This window comes from Fukomys damarensis, unplaced genomic scaffold (genome assembly GCF_012274545.1).
Source record: "Fukomys damarensis isolate Sample0158 unplaced genomic scaffold, DMR_v1.0_HiC HiC_scaffold_4, whole genome shotgun sequence".
NCBI lineage: Eukaryota > Metazoa > Chordata > Mammalia > Rodentia > Bathyergidae > Fukomys > Fukomys damarensis.
The window spans coordinates 14,544,620-14,562,524 of record NW_022900916.1 but is presented as its reverse complement, the minus strand read 5'-3'; the positions used below and the strand labels follow the sequence as shown (position 1 = coordinate 14,562,524).

The following is a 17,905-nucleotide window of genomic DNA, read 5'->3' as shown; positions in this document are numbered from 1 at the left end:
ATGTATTTACCAAAACTCTTCCAAGTAATACTAAGAATTTGTTCGTGCAGTGGAATTTCCCAGATGTGTGATCTTCAAGTATATAAAATGAGAATTAGATATGACAAAGTAGCTGTCTTCTACTGAGCCAGACACTAAAAAGAGTTTTTTTAAACATAAAAATGCTTCTTCCCAATATTTTTTGTTTTTTAAGGAATCACCTATATTTTTGTTAAATACATATTTTATATCATATAGTTTTGTTATTGTTCTTTTAAATGAAACCAATAAAATATTTTAAAATTCTTTTTGAATTTCAAATATTATAAGTAGTGACAGTAGGACGGATCCATGTAAACAAATATGCTTTAAATCCTAGCTATTTTTAAGTATGTAAAGGAGTGCTGAGACCAAACAATTTGAAGTCTTGCTAAGGTATGGATCAGTAGGAAGAAACTTTTAAATCAAGATTGAAGACTTACTTGTAACCTTTATGATATTAATGGAACGATTGTATTAACCTTTGGTTTATATTCATGAATGTTTATTTGGTCTTCTTTCAAAAATTGTATGGAGGTATAATTTAAATGTGCATCTATAAATATTTGAATATTTTTAGTGTTTAAAAAAGTGTGTGGGTGTGATGTCAATAGCATTGAACCATGACTCAGCAAACCTAGAAACCATTATGGTAGATGGAACAAGTCAGTCCTAAATAACCACATACATACAAAATATCCAGAATAGGCAAATTCATAGAAACAAATAGTTACGCGATTCCCAAAAACACGGGAGGGGGATGGGCAGCACTGTTAAACGTTACAGAGTTGGGTTTGAGGGGTATGAAAATGTCCTAAAATTGAACTATTAACGATGGCTGCACAACTCTGTTAATATGCGAAAAATGTTCAGTTTTATCTTTTAAACTGATAAATCGTGTCTTATATGAATAACATCTCGATAAAGCTATTTTAAAATATAAATCCAAAAGAATTGGTCAACAAAGCAAGCAAAAATGTCATCTATTTAAAGTAATCTAACGGAATTAAGGATGCCAAGGGATCTATTTTAGGTTATAATCCGAAGAGAACACAGCTTCTGATTCAGATTTATCATTATTGGTCACTAGCTGAACAATGTGATGATTGCAAAGCTTGGGAAGACACAAAAAGCTCTGTGCAATCAGCAGTCCTGCAGTAGATGTGTCTGAGAGCAAGCTGGGGCTGCTGCTTTCCTCAGGAATGCTAACACTGGATGCCCGGAGCAAAGCAAGTGTGAGAGCCAGGGCCAATGCGAATGACGCAGATTTGGGCGTAGGGGGAAAGCGAGTCCATACAGTAGTGGGTCTAGGTCTGTGTTCTCTCTCTCCACTGCTGCAGCCAAAACAGGCAAAACCTGCAAAGTGACACTAGGGGCACAATGGTCCCATGTGCTGCACGCCAGCCACGGAGCAATGGACAACACGAAGAATGGGACTACATAGGGTCAACACTTCTTTCTGGTGTCGCATCTAAACTTATTTGACAATAAATTAGAAAAATGGTCTTTTCTTAGTGTTTCTTGTCTTTTAAAGAAAATGTAAAATTTATTTTCCTTGAAATTTTGGCACCTATCCTGGACTTCCTGGGCTTTACATAAATAGTTGAATATATTCATAAAATGATTTGTAACAGTATTGAAAAGTGTCCAGGGATAATAAGGTAACAAAATTTACGGATGGACTTCTTCTTTCTGCGACATATATTTTACACGGCAGAATGTATTTAAAAACAATCATAGAAGTATGCTTTCTATCTACATCCCAAAGTCATTAGTCTAATGCACCCTGGCTTAAGACACGCAAGGTGGTTTGGTCTGTGATGTGTTTTCCAGCATTAACTTTCTTCAGATATCCCTTTAGATACTATAATAGTCAAGCTAAGCACAAATGTGAATTATTCTTTCATTGGAAATAATTGATATTTTGTGAAATGATCAGAGGGAAAAACTCTTACTTTGAGGACTACTTACACTTATCTAAGTGTCAGTAGCATTTTTAATTTGAATTACACATAATTAGAAGGTAGAGACGAACCATGATCTTTTCAGAGGTTAGCCCTCTTAAGCCTTAATTCAATCTTCCGTTTAATGTGCAGTACTGATATTTAAATTTCAGGTTGTGAAAACCAGATGTGTAATGAGATACAGTTTTAAGAGTACATGGGGAAGCAAGGACAATAAGGAGCCAAGGATCATAAGCCTCACTGAAGATCAGTAACGAGGGTACCTTAGCACGTCTGCTCTCTGTCACGTGACCCTCCATGTCCTGGCACAATGCTGTTGCTTGTCTCTTCTGTATTTCTGCTGGCTTTTGCCCCACTGGTAACTGCCAACTTCCTGGGATGTTCTTCCTCTTTATATTCCTGGATGAAAATCTCCATGTACCCCTTTGAGATATGCACCTAAGATCTGTCCAACTGTTGTTCAACCAGTTGATCAGCTGCCTCTGGAATAGGTGCCCTCTCTTGATCCAATCTCTTATTGCCAGGTAGACCAGTCACTTGGTGCATGCCTTGTAGTTGTAAAGAACCTGTTGTACTGGCTTGGAGGTATGAAAGATGCCATTAGACATCCTGGAACAGGGCATTGTAATTAGCAGTCACTTTGCTCAGCATTACCTCTCGAAACAGTTCAATAAAAATGTAATCCATTCTCCTTAGTAGTTGCTTTAATATTACTCACTAAGGAAGGTTAAAAAAAACAATTTTAGTTACAGAAATAAAACAGCCCTATGGAATTAAAAATGCTATAATGAGCATCCTTGCATACAAATCCTTCTACACTTATTATTTTTGTGGAATATACTTAGAAGTGGAAATATGAGGCCAAACTATGTTTTTGTGGTGGTTGATTGTTGTTATATTCAGTTCTAATTGATACCGCCAAATTTCACTTTCAGGAAGTTTTTATATATTTACATTCAGCATGGCTAGATTAAATATCCTTCTCTGAGGAAATTGATTTAAAGGTCATATGCAATGGGGAAGTTGTAGACTTCAGATTCAGAAGTTGAAACACTTCAGCACAAATTTCAAAGTTAGCTTTGATGCTGAGGTTGTTTTTCATATCAATTTACCGACAGTGAAAGCTTTAGTGCCATTCACTGAATAAGCACATGACTAGACACCAGAAAGTCCTGGTGAACAAAGTGAACACGTTTCCTGTCCTCATGCTGTTTCCATTCTCCTTGTTGGAAGCAGACTATAAATAAACAAGTATATCACATGTAATGCAATATTATGAGTGAGCGGTGCTATGAAAAAAATAAAGGAATAGGGACTGAAAAGGGATGGGTTTTAGGTAATGTGGTCACATGTAAACCTCTGTAATGGGAAAATATTTGAAAGACTCTAAAGTTAAGGAAGAGAGGGAGAGAACCACACGAGTTTCAAGGCCAAGGACAGTGCAGGCCAAGGAAATAACAAAGACAACTCTGATGTGGATATATATTAGGTAAGTTCAAGGAATTGGAAGAAGCCACAGGTGAAGGAAGGAAACTGAAGGAAGAGATTGGTTCTGAGAGATCCGCAGTTTTGTGGTCATACTAAGACCATTGGGTTTGTGTTTGACGGATGGCCAGGCTGGGAGGCTTTTCAGCAGCGAGGCGGTATGGCCTGGTTCGCGTTGTTAAAGGGTCACTCTCTCTGCATCTGACTTCTGTTACTGATCTGAGAATTTCTCTCTTGAGAAAACAATGTCTAGGTTCTTGTAAAAGTAGTCAAGTGCCCTTGTTTGTGACATCCACGATGACTACTTTGATTTATTTTCAGAGACTCGGATAAAAGTAGTCACATTATTTGTAATCACACTCATTATGTTTATGATGACAAGATGAGAAGTAGAGGTGAAGCATTTGCTCAGAGAATTCAGCCAGATATTCCTAAGATTATGAAATAGAAGACTATTGGGCATCTAGACTTTTGATATCAATTTTGATTAAAATCCCATGGAAGTTGCATGCTTTCCTGAATCTCTTTGCCATGCACATAGTTATTTTTAATATTTTGACACAAATGAGTGTGATTATCTATAATACTAACAATAAAAAGCTAATGAAAGTTATATTCAGACACTCATTAGTTCCACCAAAATATTTTTCATAGTTATTTGCTTTTTCTTTTTAATTTGTTATGCCTCACATAGAAGCACTGTTTTAAAAAGGAATAAAATGAATACTAAGCATGAACCATAGCACATCAATATGAGTGAACCACAATTGAAATTTCTAAAGCAACAGTATTACTTATTGGGACATATGTACTTCTGTTTCACGGATCTTCTCTACTCAACTCAGCACCATTACTCCTCTTAGTTGGTAAAACCCCTTGTCAGGCTTTTGGAATCTGGGCTTCCATGTATTTAACATCCTTGAAGAAGCAAGTCTTTTAGTTCCCAGAGAAGAAGGTGACCATATTATTTACCTTCTAAATTCACACACTTTGGGAGAATGAAAGAGGATAATGTTAAAATCACATTGGGGATAATCAACATAAACTGGGACTGCCAGGACAAACTGCAGCAGATGGTTACGCTACCAGTGCACTGGAATCTACTTTATACTTCACTTCATTTAATTTGATTTTGGTTAGTTTGTGGGCACCCTCGTTCAGAAGAATTGTGGGTAGCATTTCCAGGAACCAGAATAACTTTTTGGCCCTAAGCGGAAGTTAGGCATGGAGTTGTCCTGCCACAGAATGGCCTTTTGCATGTAGGAGAGCATGGTGCACAGTTTTCTTCATCTTTTCCTGATATCACAGAGCAGGCAGAGGCAGGAAGTCACTAGTCTTATCTCAATGCCGAAAATTTAAATGATCATTCTCTTCAAGTCTAAAGATTATATTGTAAAATGTCAAAACACCTTAATTTGTTAAAAATAACTTTTTGGGATTAGCAAGAAAAAAAATCTATTGAATCTCAAGAAATTAAACATTTTAAACTCTGTTGATTTTAAACAGAGTATTGAAGATATGAAAATCAATATTAGCTGATCACAGATAGTTGAATCGTATTATGTTCCAGTGAATGATGAAACTTTATAGGAAGCAAAACAGAACTAAATTCAGTTTTTCCCCAATAACACTACGAATGATACTTGTTTAATAACTTCTCTTTTTTGATATTGATAGAGTGGTTCTGAGTGATAAAAGCCTAATGTGGCTATGACTCTCCTCCATGTCTTGATTTATGACCCTCCTGGTAGACTAGAAATTACGCATGTTTTCTGTGCTGAAAGGAAGGAGATATGTCCAGGACTTTGATATAGATTGGTGAATAAAGTGTTTTGGAACTTGGGAACTAAAGGTTCCTTCTGAGGACAGGAGTTTTATTCACTGATCCCTAGTTGTTAGTAATTTAAGTAGAAGGTTTTCTAACATCTGTGAGATCTTTTAGCTTGGTTTGTTGTGAACCATGCATTATTCCCCATCAAAATGATCTTGCTCATCCTTGTTTATTATTAAGGTCTGACCAGTCCTACTACTTGTTAGATAAGGGTTTCCACAATGAAATTCAGAGTCTGATGGTCTCTACAGGGAGTTTTTTTTTCCCCAGTAAAGAAGAGGCATTCTTAAAAAATCATCAGCTTTTCCTCTGATGTCGCCATCAGAAATTACAAATACAGCCTGGTTATTTTTATTATCTTGCTAAAGAATTGCTTTTATAGATTAAATGGCAATCCAAGCCTTTATGGAAATATTTATTTTATAAAACTGTATGTGATTATTTACCATACTGTTGCTGTATCTGTTAATAAAATATGGACTTGCTAAGAAAAGCTTTGTTTTAATAATTGACATTTATTTCTACTAGACAGAGCTATTAAATTCATATATAGAAATGTTGATCTTGATTTTCTATAAAGATTAATATTGTTACACACAAATGTTGATTTTTTAAGTTAAAATTATTTCTGTATTCAATTTCTCAAGGTAGGTAGGTTTCTGGAGATACTGTATCAAATATAACATGAACACTGTGTCCTAAGAGAGTGTGACATTTGTTGAAGTCAGTACATCATTTAAGTTGAATTTCTTTTTCCGATACTGGTGACACCTGTTATTCTGGTGGTGTTCTTCCCTGTTAGTGGTTTCTCTAGCTTCATTTTCTGATTTAGTTCTCTTGTCTCTTGATCAGAGTTCTTTTTAAATAGAAAATCTTCCATATTTTTATTCATTCTTGAATGATCATTTATTCCTTCAATATAGAGTAGAGGCCATGAACACAAACTATTAATTCAAATTACCTTGATTCATGGATGTATTTAATTGAAATCCTATCTTTTTCACCTTGCCAAATTACTTGATTCTGTAAGCCTAATTTTCCTCATCTGTAAAAGGAATATTGTAGTACTACTACACACTGCACAGGGCTTTCTTAAGGATTATATGAAATAGGGTATAAAATTTGATTAGCACAGGGCTTGATGCATCATAGGTGTTCAGAAAGTATCAGATAGTACTACTACTTGTTGTGATTTGATATTTATACAGTGACTTCAATATTTACTTTTTGCTAGACACTATACCAGGCTCTAGGGTTATAAATTGTAAAAGCCTGCACAGTGAAATTTGTAGTCAGATGCTAAGACAACAAATGTAGCAGAAGTAATATAGTATAGCAAAAGAACTGCAACTTAGGTGTTGTGCTAAAATTCCCTGGAGTTTAGGAGGAACAGCTGGTCAACCTGAGGAACTGAGCTATATTAGTGAAAACTTTCTGTCCTCCACTTAATTGAAAAAGAAATATAAGAAATCAGTGCAGTGGAAACTAAGAGAACAATACAAAAAAAAAAATCAATGAATCGAGGAGTTGGTTTTTTGAAAGAAGAAGTAAAATCGAAAAACCCTTACCAACCTTGTCAAAAGAAGGAAAGAAAAGGCTCTGATCCATGCAATTAGGAATGAAAAAGGTGAAATCACATCAGATCCAGCGGATCATCAATACCTACTTCGAGAACCTGTATTCTAATAAAATGGAAAACACAGAAGAAATGGACAGAGTTCTTGATATTTAAGAATTACCAAAGTTGAACAAAAGATAAAAAAATTCTAAACATCCCAATTATAATCAATGAAATTGAAAATATAATTAAAAGTTTACCAACTAAGAAAAGCCCAGGTCCTGATAGCTTCACTGCTGAATTCTGCAAGACATTTAGAGAAGAACTATCACCACTACTCTTTAAAGTTTTCAATGAAATTGAAAGGGAAGCAATAAATCCAAATTCATTTCAGGAAGCAAGTGTTACTTTGATTACAAAACCAGGGAAAGACCCAATCAGAAAAGAGAACTACAGGTCAATCTCTTTAATGAATATAGATGCAAAAATCCTCTATGAGATACTGGCAAACAGAATACAGAGGGTCATCAAGAAAATCATACACCCTGACCAAGTTGGATTTATCCCTGGGATGCAAGGATGATTCAACATACATTAAATCAATAAATGTAATACACTATATCACCAGAGTCAAGGACAAAAACCATATGATCATCTCAATAGATGCAAAAAAAGCATTCTACAAAGTTCAATACCCATTCCTGATAAAACCCGGCAGAAAATTGGAAGAGATGGTCTTTATCTCAACTTGATAAAGGCTATGAAAAACCAACAGCCAACATCATATTAAATGGCTAAAAACTAAAAACTTTCACGCTAAAATCAGGAACAAGATAAGGATGTCCACTATTACCAATCCTGTTCAGTATAGTTCTAGAAACATTAGTCACAGCAATTCAATGTGAGAAAGAAATTAAAGCAATAAAGATAGAAAAGGAAGAAGTTAAATTGTCATTATTTGTTGATGATATGATACTCTACACAGAAGACCTAAAAGATTCTGCCAAAAGACTTCTAGACTTAATTAACACTTTTAGCAGAGTAGCTGGATACAAGGTCAACACTCAAAAATCAATAACCTTCTTGCACACAAATAACAGACTCACTGAGAGAGAAATTAGGGAAACAATTCCTTTCACAATAGCACCCAAAAAATGAAGTATCTAGAAATCAATCTAATGAAGCAAACATAAGACCTCTACACTGAAAACTACAGCACTCTGAAAAAAGAGATCAAAGAGGATATAAGAAAATGCAAAGAAATCCCCTGCTCCTGGGTAGGAAGAGTCAATAGTGAAAATGGCCATACTACCAAAACTGCTATACAGATTCTGTGCAATCCTGAATCAAATTCCAACAGTGTATTTCACAGAACTAAAGAAAATAATCCAAAAATTCATTTGGAACCAAAAGAGACCAGAATAGCAAAAGCCATTCTAGGCAACAGAGACATGACAGGGGGTATCACAATCGCCAACTTGAAACTGTACTACAAAGCCACTGTGATAAAAACAGCATAGTACTGGCAAAGAAAAAGATCTGAGGATCAGTGGAATAGATTGGAAGATACAGAAATAACTCCAGATGTCCTCAGCTCCCTCATTTTTGACAAAGGAGCCAATCATCCTCAGTGGAGGAAAGATAGCCTCTTTAATAAACTGTGCTGGAAAAACTAGATTTCAACCTGCCAAAGATTAAAACTAGACCCCTTTCTTTCACCATGCATTAAACTAAAATCCAAGTGGATTAAAGAACTAAATATTAAAAGAGAAACTCTAAACTTGCTGGAAGACATTGGCATAGGAAAAGGCTTTATGAACAAATCCTGAGTAGCATGAAAACTAGCACAAAGAATCAACAAGTAGGATTTCATCTTATTAAAAAGCTTCTGCACTGCAAAAGAAACCATCAACAGAACTAAGAGACAACCTATAATATGGGGAAAAAATGTTTACCAGCTGCTCCTCAGACAAAAGACTATTATCTAGAATATATAAAGAACTAAAAAAAAAACAGGCCCTCCAAATATAAAGACCCAATTCAAAAGTGGGCATCTGAAATGGACATTTCTCAGACAAAAAAGTAAAAGCAGCAAATAAATCTATAAAAAAATGTTCCACATCACTGGTCATTCGAGAGATGCAGATGAAAACAACACAGATTCCACCTCACCCCAGAAAGAATGGCTACTATCAAGAAATCAACCAATAACAAATGTTTGCAGGGTTGTGGGGAGAAAGGAACCCTTCTCCTTATTGGTGGGAGTGCAGACTGGTGCAACCACTGTGGAAATCAATATGGAGATACCTCAAAGAACTAGGATAAGAGGTTCCATTTGACCCAGCTATGCCACTGCCGGGTATCTTTCCAAAAGAATTAAAAGAATCATATCACAGTAATATATACACATTCATGTTTATAGCGGCACTGTTTATAATAACTGAAACTTGGAACCAGCCCAGTTGCCCATCAGTTGGAGACTGGATAAAGAAGATATGGTTTTTCTGTAAAATAGAGTATTACTCAGCCATAAAGAGTGAGAAACTAGAGTCATTCATAGGAAAATGGATGCATATTGAGACCATACTCCTAAGTGAAATAAATAAGACACACATGTATAAATACAAAATCATTTCTCTGGTGTGAAAAACTAAATTTGTAAATAAGATCCAAATTGTATACCTGATAATGTGAAATAGGAAGAAAAGGGCTAAAGTTGTAGGCAATTAGGAAGAGTAGGGGAAAGGAAATAAGGGAAAAGAAAAAATATGAGAAAAGGAAAAAATGGAAACAAAGTCTTCATAAATAGGGAAGGGTGGAGGGGGTGAAGGGAGGTCAGGGTTAAGGGGAAAAAATTAGAGCCAAGATCTGTCGTGTAAAGGTACAAGATCCCAATGATGAATATAACTATATTGTATACTTTTAAAAGTACTAATAAACTCAATAAAAAGAAAAGGAAATACATACTTAGTATGAAAATTCAAACAATAGAGCATATGAAATAAAAAGAAAATTTCTTCTTTTCTTCTGTCTTTAATCATATTCCAAGACATATATTCTTCTAATCTATGTCCCAGCAGATCAAAAGGATTAGAAAAGTATTTTACAGTAGCTGTTTGCTTGAATATTCCACAAATATACTTGAGATACATGGGGACTTATGTTTCTCTATGTGTATATTATATTATGTTATAGTACTATATTTGTATACTATCATATGAGTCGGTATTTGAAAACTTAACCAACTCTACAATTACTTATTAAGTCCTGAGATAGTCCTGTGAATAACATACACAAATACACTATGTATGTATCATAGTATAGCAGCGATACATAATCTAGACAAAATCTTTATAGAAAATTAAAGGAAGGTGAAAATGAGTGTTAAATAATGTCTTCGACATTTAGTATTCTCATTGAACTCACAGTATCAAAAGGGGAATACTCAAACCATCGTGTCCCCTCTAGGAAGTCCATGAGTGAAATAACGGAGATGCCTCTGGGAGGAAGCGCAGTGACTTAGCTTAATAAGAAAAATCTCTCCAATAGGGAGTCTAGCAAGTTGACATGACCTGGCATGATCGACAAGGAGCCTCATTGGAAAAGATAGTTATCAGTGACTGACCTTTAATGCTTTTCCTTGAGCTCTGTTTTTTGTTTCTTCGCCTGGCCTGGGGACTCAGTTCTGTTGTAGCCACACCCCTCTCCTAGGTGTATAAGGATGATATGCAGGGCTCCTTTGGAGTCTGATGTTTTCTAGGAAAAGGCATGTTGTACCTGCCTGGAGCTGACCTGGGTAATACTGGAATGGTTTTCTTTACTGCTGGCTGAGTTACATTTCTTACTAGAATATCTTTTAGGAGTTGCGAATGCCAAGTAAAATAGAAATCTTAAAAGAGACACAAAATTTTGTACAGTCTTTTGAACTAAATATTGATTTTACTTTTTTTCTCTGCCTGCAGTAATGTAAGTCTGTCACATATTTTGAGAAGATGTATAAGGATAATTATCCCAGTAAGCTCAAAAGATTGTCTTTTAAAATCCCCTTTTAAAAAACAAAACTTACGGTGAATTTTTCAGCCTGAATAATTACTTAATAATAAAAGAACAGATAGTACTTCTATTTTTTTGTGCATTTCCAGTTAACCTTACTCAAAGTTAATGTTGACCTCTGTCTCTCTTTTAAAATGTTTGGAGGAAAATTTTATTGCAGTGAGCAGATATGGTCAATGTATTGATTTAATTAACTGTGAATGTTTGGAAATTTAAAAAATATTTTTGTAAAAACATGTTTTTCTCATTTTTAAGGAGAATGAGAAATTGCACTACAGAGTAGAAAGAGTGTTATACTTGGTGTGAGATGATTTCAAGTTTACTTTTACCTCTGTCCCATATAAGGTGTGTGACCCTGTTTGGTTGCTATTGACCTCCATCAGTTTGGCTTTTTTTCCTCTCTTATTTTCAGTGTTATTTTAAAGTTCAAAGGAGATTTTAAGGTAAAAAAAATGCATCAATACCAACTTAAATGTAACACATTATAAGGATTTTATCTTTATTTTATTATCATTAATTAAATTTCCATTTGATTCTCCAGAGCTTAACAGAATCTCTCGCCACTTTAGATTATCAAATATTTTGTTGTCACAACTAAAATAATTTCATGGTGCTGCTAGGGCTATACATGGCTCCATATTTTATGAATCCTACCACTGGAATAAACAAAAACATTTTTAAAAAATGAAATTAGATTTTTTACTTTATTGTGGTGTATATAGTTAATGTGAGATCTCCCCTCTTAGCAGGTTAAGTATACAACACAGTATTGTTGACTACAGTTAGATACCAGATCTCTGGAACTTTTTCATCTTGTGTACTCAAAGGGTTTTTTTTGCCCATTGATTAGCAGCTCTCCATTTCTTCTTCTCCCCAGCAAGTGGTATTGCCATTTTACTTCTTGTTCCTAAGTGTTTGACTTCTCATATTCTAGTGAAATAGTGCAGTATTTCTCCTTCTGTAACTGGCTGAATTTCTTTGCTTTAATACCCTCAACGTTACCCATACTGTTGTTAACTGCAGAATCTCCTTTCCTTAAAGGCTAAACACAACATTGCAGTGTAATGTATGTATCACTTTTCTTTACTTCCTCTTCTGTTGGTGGGTATTTATGTTGATTCCGCATCTTGGCCATTGTGAAGAATATTAAAGTGAGCAAAGTAGTTATCTCTGTATTTCAATGCCTGTGTTCGTGTAATCCTTATTTGACCCACAAAGAAGTCAGAAACTACAGGAGTAATGATGCTAGTCATTGTGATATGTCAAAGAGAAACTGTAAGGTACTTGCATTAAGTAAAAGCACATTGTTTTTAGAGAGAAGCAAAAAAGAAAAAGGAAGAAAGATGGTATATTTATATACCTTTTATTACAGAATGCTGTTGTAATTTATTATTATTTATTGCTAATACCTACTGTCTAATTTATAAATTAAAGTTTTCATAAATTTGTATGTACATGAAAAAAGGATGGTACTTTTAAGGTTCATCACTATCTATAATTTCAGACATCTACTAGGGGACTTTGAATGTGTTCCCTATGGGTTGGGAGGGGCTACTGTAGTCAATTTTTTAAAAATTATGAGCCTTCATACTGTTTTTCATAGTACCAGCACTATTTTTCGTTGCCACTGACTTGAATTATACCTTGAGTAGCCAAAGCACTGTTGAGAAATAAATAAAACTGAAATCATCATATTTCCTATTTTCAAATTACATTGGAATACTCTAGTAATTAAAGTACCATGATATTGTCATAAAGATGGTCATATAGACCAATGGAACACAATAGAGAACCCAGAATTTTAAAAATGCATATATAGTGAACTGATCTTTAACAAGGGTGTTGGACCTACACAATGGAGAAACAATAGGCTTTGTCAACAAATAATATTGAGAAAACTGGATTTCTACATATGGAAGATTGAAATTCAATCTTTGTGTGCATATGTGAGCATGTGTGTGTGTGTGTGTGTGTGTGTGTGTTTGTGTGTATGTGTGTGCGTGTGCGTGCATGCTGCTGGGGCTCAAACCCAGAGCCTTGTGCACATGAGGCAGGCACTCTACCACTGAGGTACATCCACAGCCTTGAAATTGGAACTTTATCATGCACTCAGATCAAACAAAAATGGATTAGAATTAAAAGTAAGGCCTAACCATGCAAAATTCATAGAAGTAAATAAAGTGGACAAGTTTTATGTGATTGACCTTGGCAATGATTTTAGGACATGAAAAGCATATCCAACAAAAGCAAAAGTAGAAAATGATAAAAACTCTGTTAAAACTTTTCGTGCAGATGCTCACATGTAGTCGACCATATAGCTTCAACTGTAGTCTCCTTCCTCCTGCACGTTAGTACCTGTTGGCAGGAATTGTGCTTATTGTTCCTTTGATGTAGGTTTCTTCTCATTGCTGCAGCAGGGGTCAGCATACTTTTTTGGGGGTAAAAGGCCAGATATTAAATAGTTTTGGCTTTATGGGCCATATTGCCTCTGAAAAATCTCCTGAACTCTAATACTCTGATAACATGAAAGACACATGTGTAAAATGAATTTCCAATAAAACTTTATTTACAAAAATCAAGCATTGAACTAGATCTGCTCTATGTGCTACAGTTTGCTGACCTTTGGCTTGTGTTATTTATTTCATTTCTTAAACTTGGAAATCAATAGGAAATGAAATCATTATTTTTAAACTTGTGCAATGGTTTAAATATAAGAGAAAAAGCCTATCCAGCATGGATTCATGAGTTAATATATTGGTTGAGGCAGAGGGCAGTGAGAGAGAAAATATTGAGCTGTTACTTGTAATGAGATCTTTGCTGAATTGCTAGGAGACACCTGGGCATACCTAGATATTTGTCCCGAGCTATTACACTGCAAGAACACAGCAGAACAACTTAACTGGGGAGTAGCCACATGGTCATAAAAGAGAAAAAATAAGTTTCACTGCCCAATTAGTTTTTGCTTAATACAAAAAGAAAATAGCCATGCAGTTGAGAAAATAGTTTTAGAATACTATCCTACATTATTTACAGCTGATCTTCAAAGCCTGACATTATAACTCAGTGATTTTTGGCTGTTACATTTGTACAGTCTGCTTTGCTAGGCCAAAAAAAGAGTACAGAGAAGCAGCTAATAAGCTGGGGAATATATAGGTATTTTTAAAATTAATAATTTAGTTCCTGGATTCATTCATTATTATGGTAAAGTTTCAAATATTATCAAACATATTGGGAGGAATACTTAGCTATATAATCTTAGCCATAAGGAGTAATTAGCCCCATATTCTAAATGTTGATGTTCAAACGAAAGTTTATATTTGCTGTTTTGTAAAATTGCAAAATGTTTGTTTTCAGAAATATCGTGTAACATTCATTTAAAAAATCTCTAGTTTTTATGCAACAGTGATGCTGCATGAAATTGTAGATGGGTCTCACTCATAGATTAAGATTTTGAATATGTTCATCCCAGTAGTTGTGAATCAAATGAGAATTTAAGTGAAATTGACTAATTTTTTAAATTATTAGGCTGTTGACAGTTGATATTTCCTTTCAGAAGAGTAAATTTGATGATGAAACTTGTGTATTTTTCCTATGGTGAATGGCATGTTATTAACTTCAAGCTCTTGTAATGGGCACCTGGGGAGCAAGACTTTCTACTTTGTTACTGCACAAATAAATTCTGCTTCCTGACTATTATGTGAGACCTGATTTTAATATGCAGCCTGGAGCCGGCAGTGGTGAATGCGAGTCCTACACTGCTTCACCTCCAGGTGTATTGACACTTCTAAAGAACACTTCTGGAGTCTGGGTTTCAATTTTACATACATCAAGAAGTAAATGACTCTTTAATCTTTTACTCTAACATGAAGAGGAGCAAGTAATACATACTGGGAAGGAGTTCAGTAGATGGAAAGCCAAACCTGAAAGATTTTCTATTTGAAACGAAAGTATAATAAGCAGTAAGCTTTACAGTAGCATGGGATATGATAATAGAAGAGGAAATGAATGAACAGATTAGATTTTGGTATATGTATGAGAAAGCAAGGTGACCTTTAATTGATTTCTGGGGATGTCTTTGGGAGATTATGTAAAGTAAGGCTGAACTCTAAATCTAATGCAACTATCATTAAAATCAAGAGAATGCTTACTGTGTGATGAAAATTGAAATGATTCCTAACTTTATATTTCAGAGTGCAAGTACATTCACATGACTCAAAAGGAGTGTTTTTTATTATTAAAACTTGCAGCACTCATAGTAACAAAGTATAAGAAAATCGACAGATATGCTAATGAACTCTCCCTAGCAATATCTAAAAATTCTATGTATTAAGTAAGCAATGACTATTAAATTCATTTTAATCTTTGCTAGTATGAAAATTAAAAACATTTCTTATTGTTATTTTAATTTGAATTATTGCCACTTTTCATAAGAATGGATATTGTATATATTTATTAACATTTTATTTCCTTCTCTAAGAACCATTTCAGAATTTTAAATTTTATCTAATGTTTTCCTATAAGTTCTAATAATTAAGTGTGTTATTTGCAGTTTGTGATTTTTTAAAATTTTATAAATACTCAGATTATTCAAGGAAGAAATGTTTCTGAAATACTTTAAAGTCACTTAATCTTATTTTTATTAGTTTCAGATCCATGAAGGAGACATTAGAATTTGAAACACTTGGCATAATTGCTTTACAGCCCTGTAACAACTGATTTTATAATTATTAGTGAGTTACTGCTATGCTATTGAATTTTACAAATATATACAAATGCATTTTCTATACATTTTATAGCATGGTTTTCTCAATATTTAAAAGATAATCCAGAAATACTCTGTGGTAGAAGACTGTATGTATATCTACATACATTCTCTAGGCCACCTGATCGCCTCGTGGAGGGTAGTGGTGTTGGGTCGTAGATTGTTTCTCAAAGTGTGATCTCCAGGCTAAAGCATCCACGTCTCATGGCCTGTCTCTCCCTCCCCCTTTACCCGTTTTCAGTTTCTGGGTTTGAATTTGGGGCTTTGCACTTGCTAGGCTACATTCCCAGTAGAGAAATGCAAAATTCTGGATTCTTGCTTTTTTCATACTGAATCAGAAACTGGGGCGGGAGCCCAGCAATTTGTTTCAACAGGGCATCTAGGTTTCTAGGAACACTGAAATTTGAAAGTTTGTTCTGATGTTGGGCCTTCACTATCAGTGTGATTAAACCAAATGTCCCAGCTGCTAAGCCTTGTTCTAACCGTGTATGAGACTGTGCTGCCTTTTCAGAGGGTAGAGCAGGATGCAGATCTCAGGTCCTTTCAAGTTGGCCTCTCCTGCCTGACTTCTTAACTTTAAACTCTCAGTGTGGCGTTTTGGGGGAGCTGTGTGGAGGGAAAACATATAGGGCAGCAGCCCCCGTTCTCTTTGGGTACTTAATGGGAAGTGTCAGATCCTGACCTCCACCTGCACCCTAATTTTTTAGCAGTTCACCCCCACTCTCTATCTAATCCCTGCTTCTCTTTGAGCTCCTTAAAGATTTGAAAAATAGAAAGCAGCTCACAATGTATTTGAGGACCCTCGCTCTGAATGACTTTTAAAACGTCTCAGGCCTTAAAATTTGTTACTTATTTCGTAGAAAAAGGGCAGCAGCTGGCACACACATTTTTGTAGGGGGACCTCCAAGAATAATGCTCCTTCATTCCAGGGGAGAGGGGTAGACTTCATGGCGGGGTCATTCCCTGTGGCAGGTACTTTCCATGAGGCATCTTAGACACTAGCGTGGAGAGCTCCCAGCAGAAAGTGTGAGCTCAAAGTTAGGAGAGAACTTTTTCTTGGTAACCAGGTTACCAGCCCTTCATTTCCTCCATGGGTTACTGTGGTTGCATCATAACTTATTTCCCTTTCTTACCCTTGCGAATTCATCCTTCACACTTCTACAAGAAGATATTTTTTTAATCTGAATCTCATTATGCCTCCCACATGCTGGAGCACAGAAAATAGAGTCCTTTGTGATCTGGCCCCCGAGCACGTCTCTCCAGCCACGTTTCTCCTCATGGCGTTCCCGTCATTCTCGCAGTCTGTAGTTTCTTGCAGCCTTCACATATTGCTGCTTTTTTATTAGGTTTATTGGTCCATTTTTTATATACATGGTGATCACATTCATCGCAGGGAATTTGTAGTTGTACATGATGTATCTTAATTCCTCTTGTTTCCCATTCCCCTGCCCTCCCTTCAACTCCTCTTCCCCTCCTTATTTACAAAAATCTTTGTTTCTATTTTCTTCTTTTCTCTTCGCTCCTTTACCCCTGTCCCTTCCTAGCTCTTCCCATTTGGTATAGCAGATATTATAAAGTAGGAAGAAAATGCTCATATCATCGCATTTGCAAGCCACAACCTTCCCTTTGTCTTGTTCGTTCTGTTTTGTTGTTGTCTGAACAATCCTACCCAGAAATTCTATTCCCATGAATGTATCATAAATATACGTGCACACAAGTGCAAAGAATCATGTATAATGGAGTTAATTACAGCTTTGTTTATAATACCAAATGACTGAAAACCTACAAGCCTGAAAACCTTCTAAATGTGTGCCAGTATAGTTAAGGACATTATGACACATGCATAAAATTGAATATTTTGGAACAATTTAGAAGAACAAGACAAATTAATGTATACACAGATGCACATGAATCCTCGTATATTTGCAAACCATCTCTAGAATTACTCAGTATAATGTCAGGTCCTCACCATCTTCCAATTCTACCCAATCATTTTTCTATGAATTCCCCCTCTTTCTCTCTCTCTCTCTCTGCAATTTAAACTAATAAGTGGATATTATGGTAGTAAACAAGTAAATTTTGCCTCTAGAGGAGACTGGAGGGCTAGCAGTGAGAGGGAGATTTTTCTCTGTACAGCTTTTTATGTTGAGGAATACTTTGAACATTAACTCGTCTCTGTTTCTTGTGTGAGCACACGGTGGCATGTGTGTGTGTGTGTGTGTGTGTGTGTGTGT

General features: G+C 35.4%; 1 protein-coding gene across 3 annotated transcripts in view; it reads left to right on the top strand.

Moving 5' to 3' along the window:
* Immp2l (inner mitochondrial membrane peptidase subunit 2) overlaps window positions 1-17,905 on the top strand; it is a 980,466-nt gene that overhangs the window by 585,042 nt on the left and 377,519 nt on the right. The gene's annotated exons all lie outside the window — the stretch shown is intronic.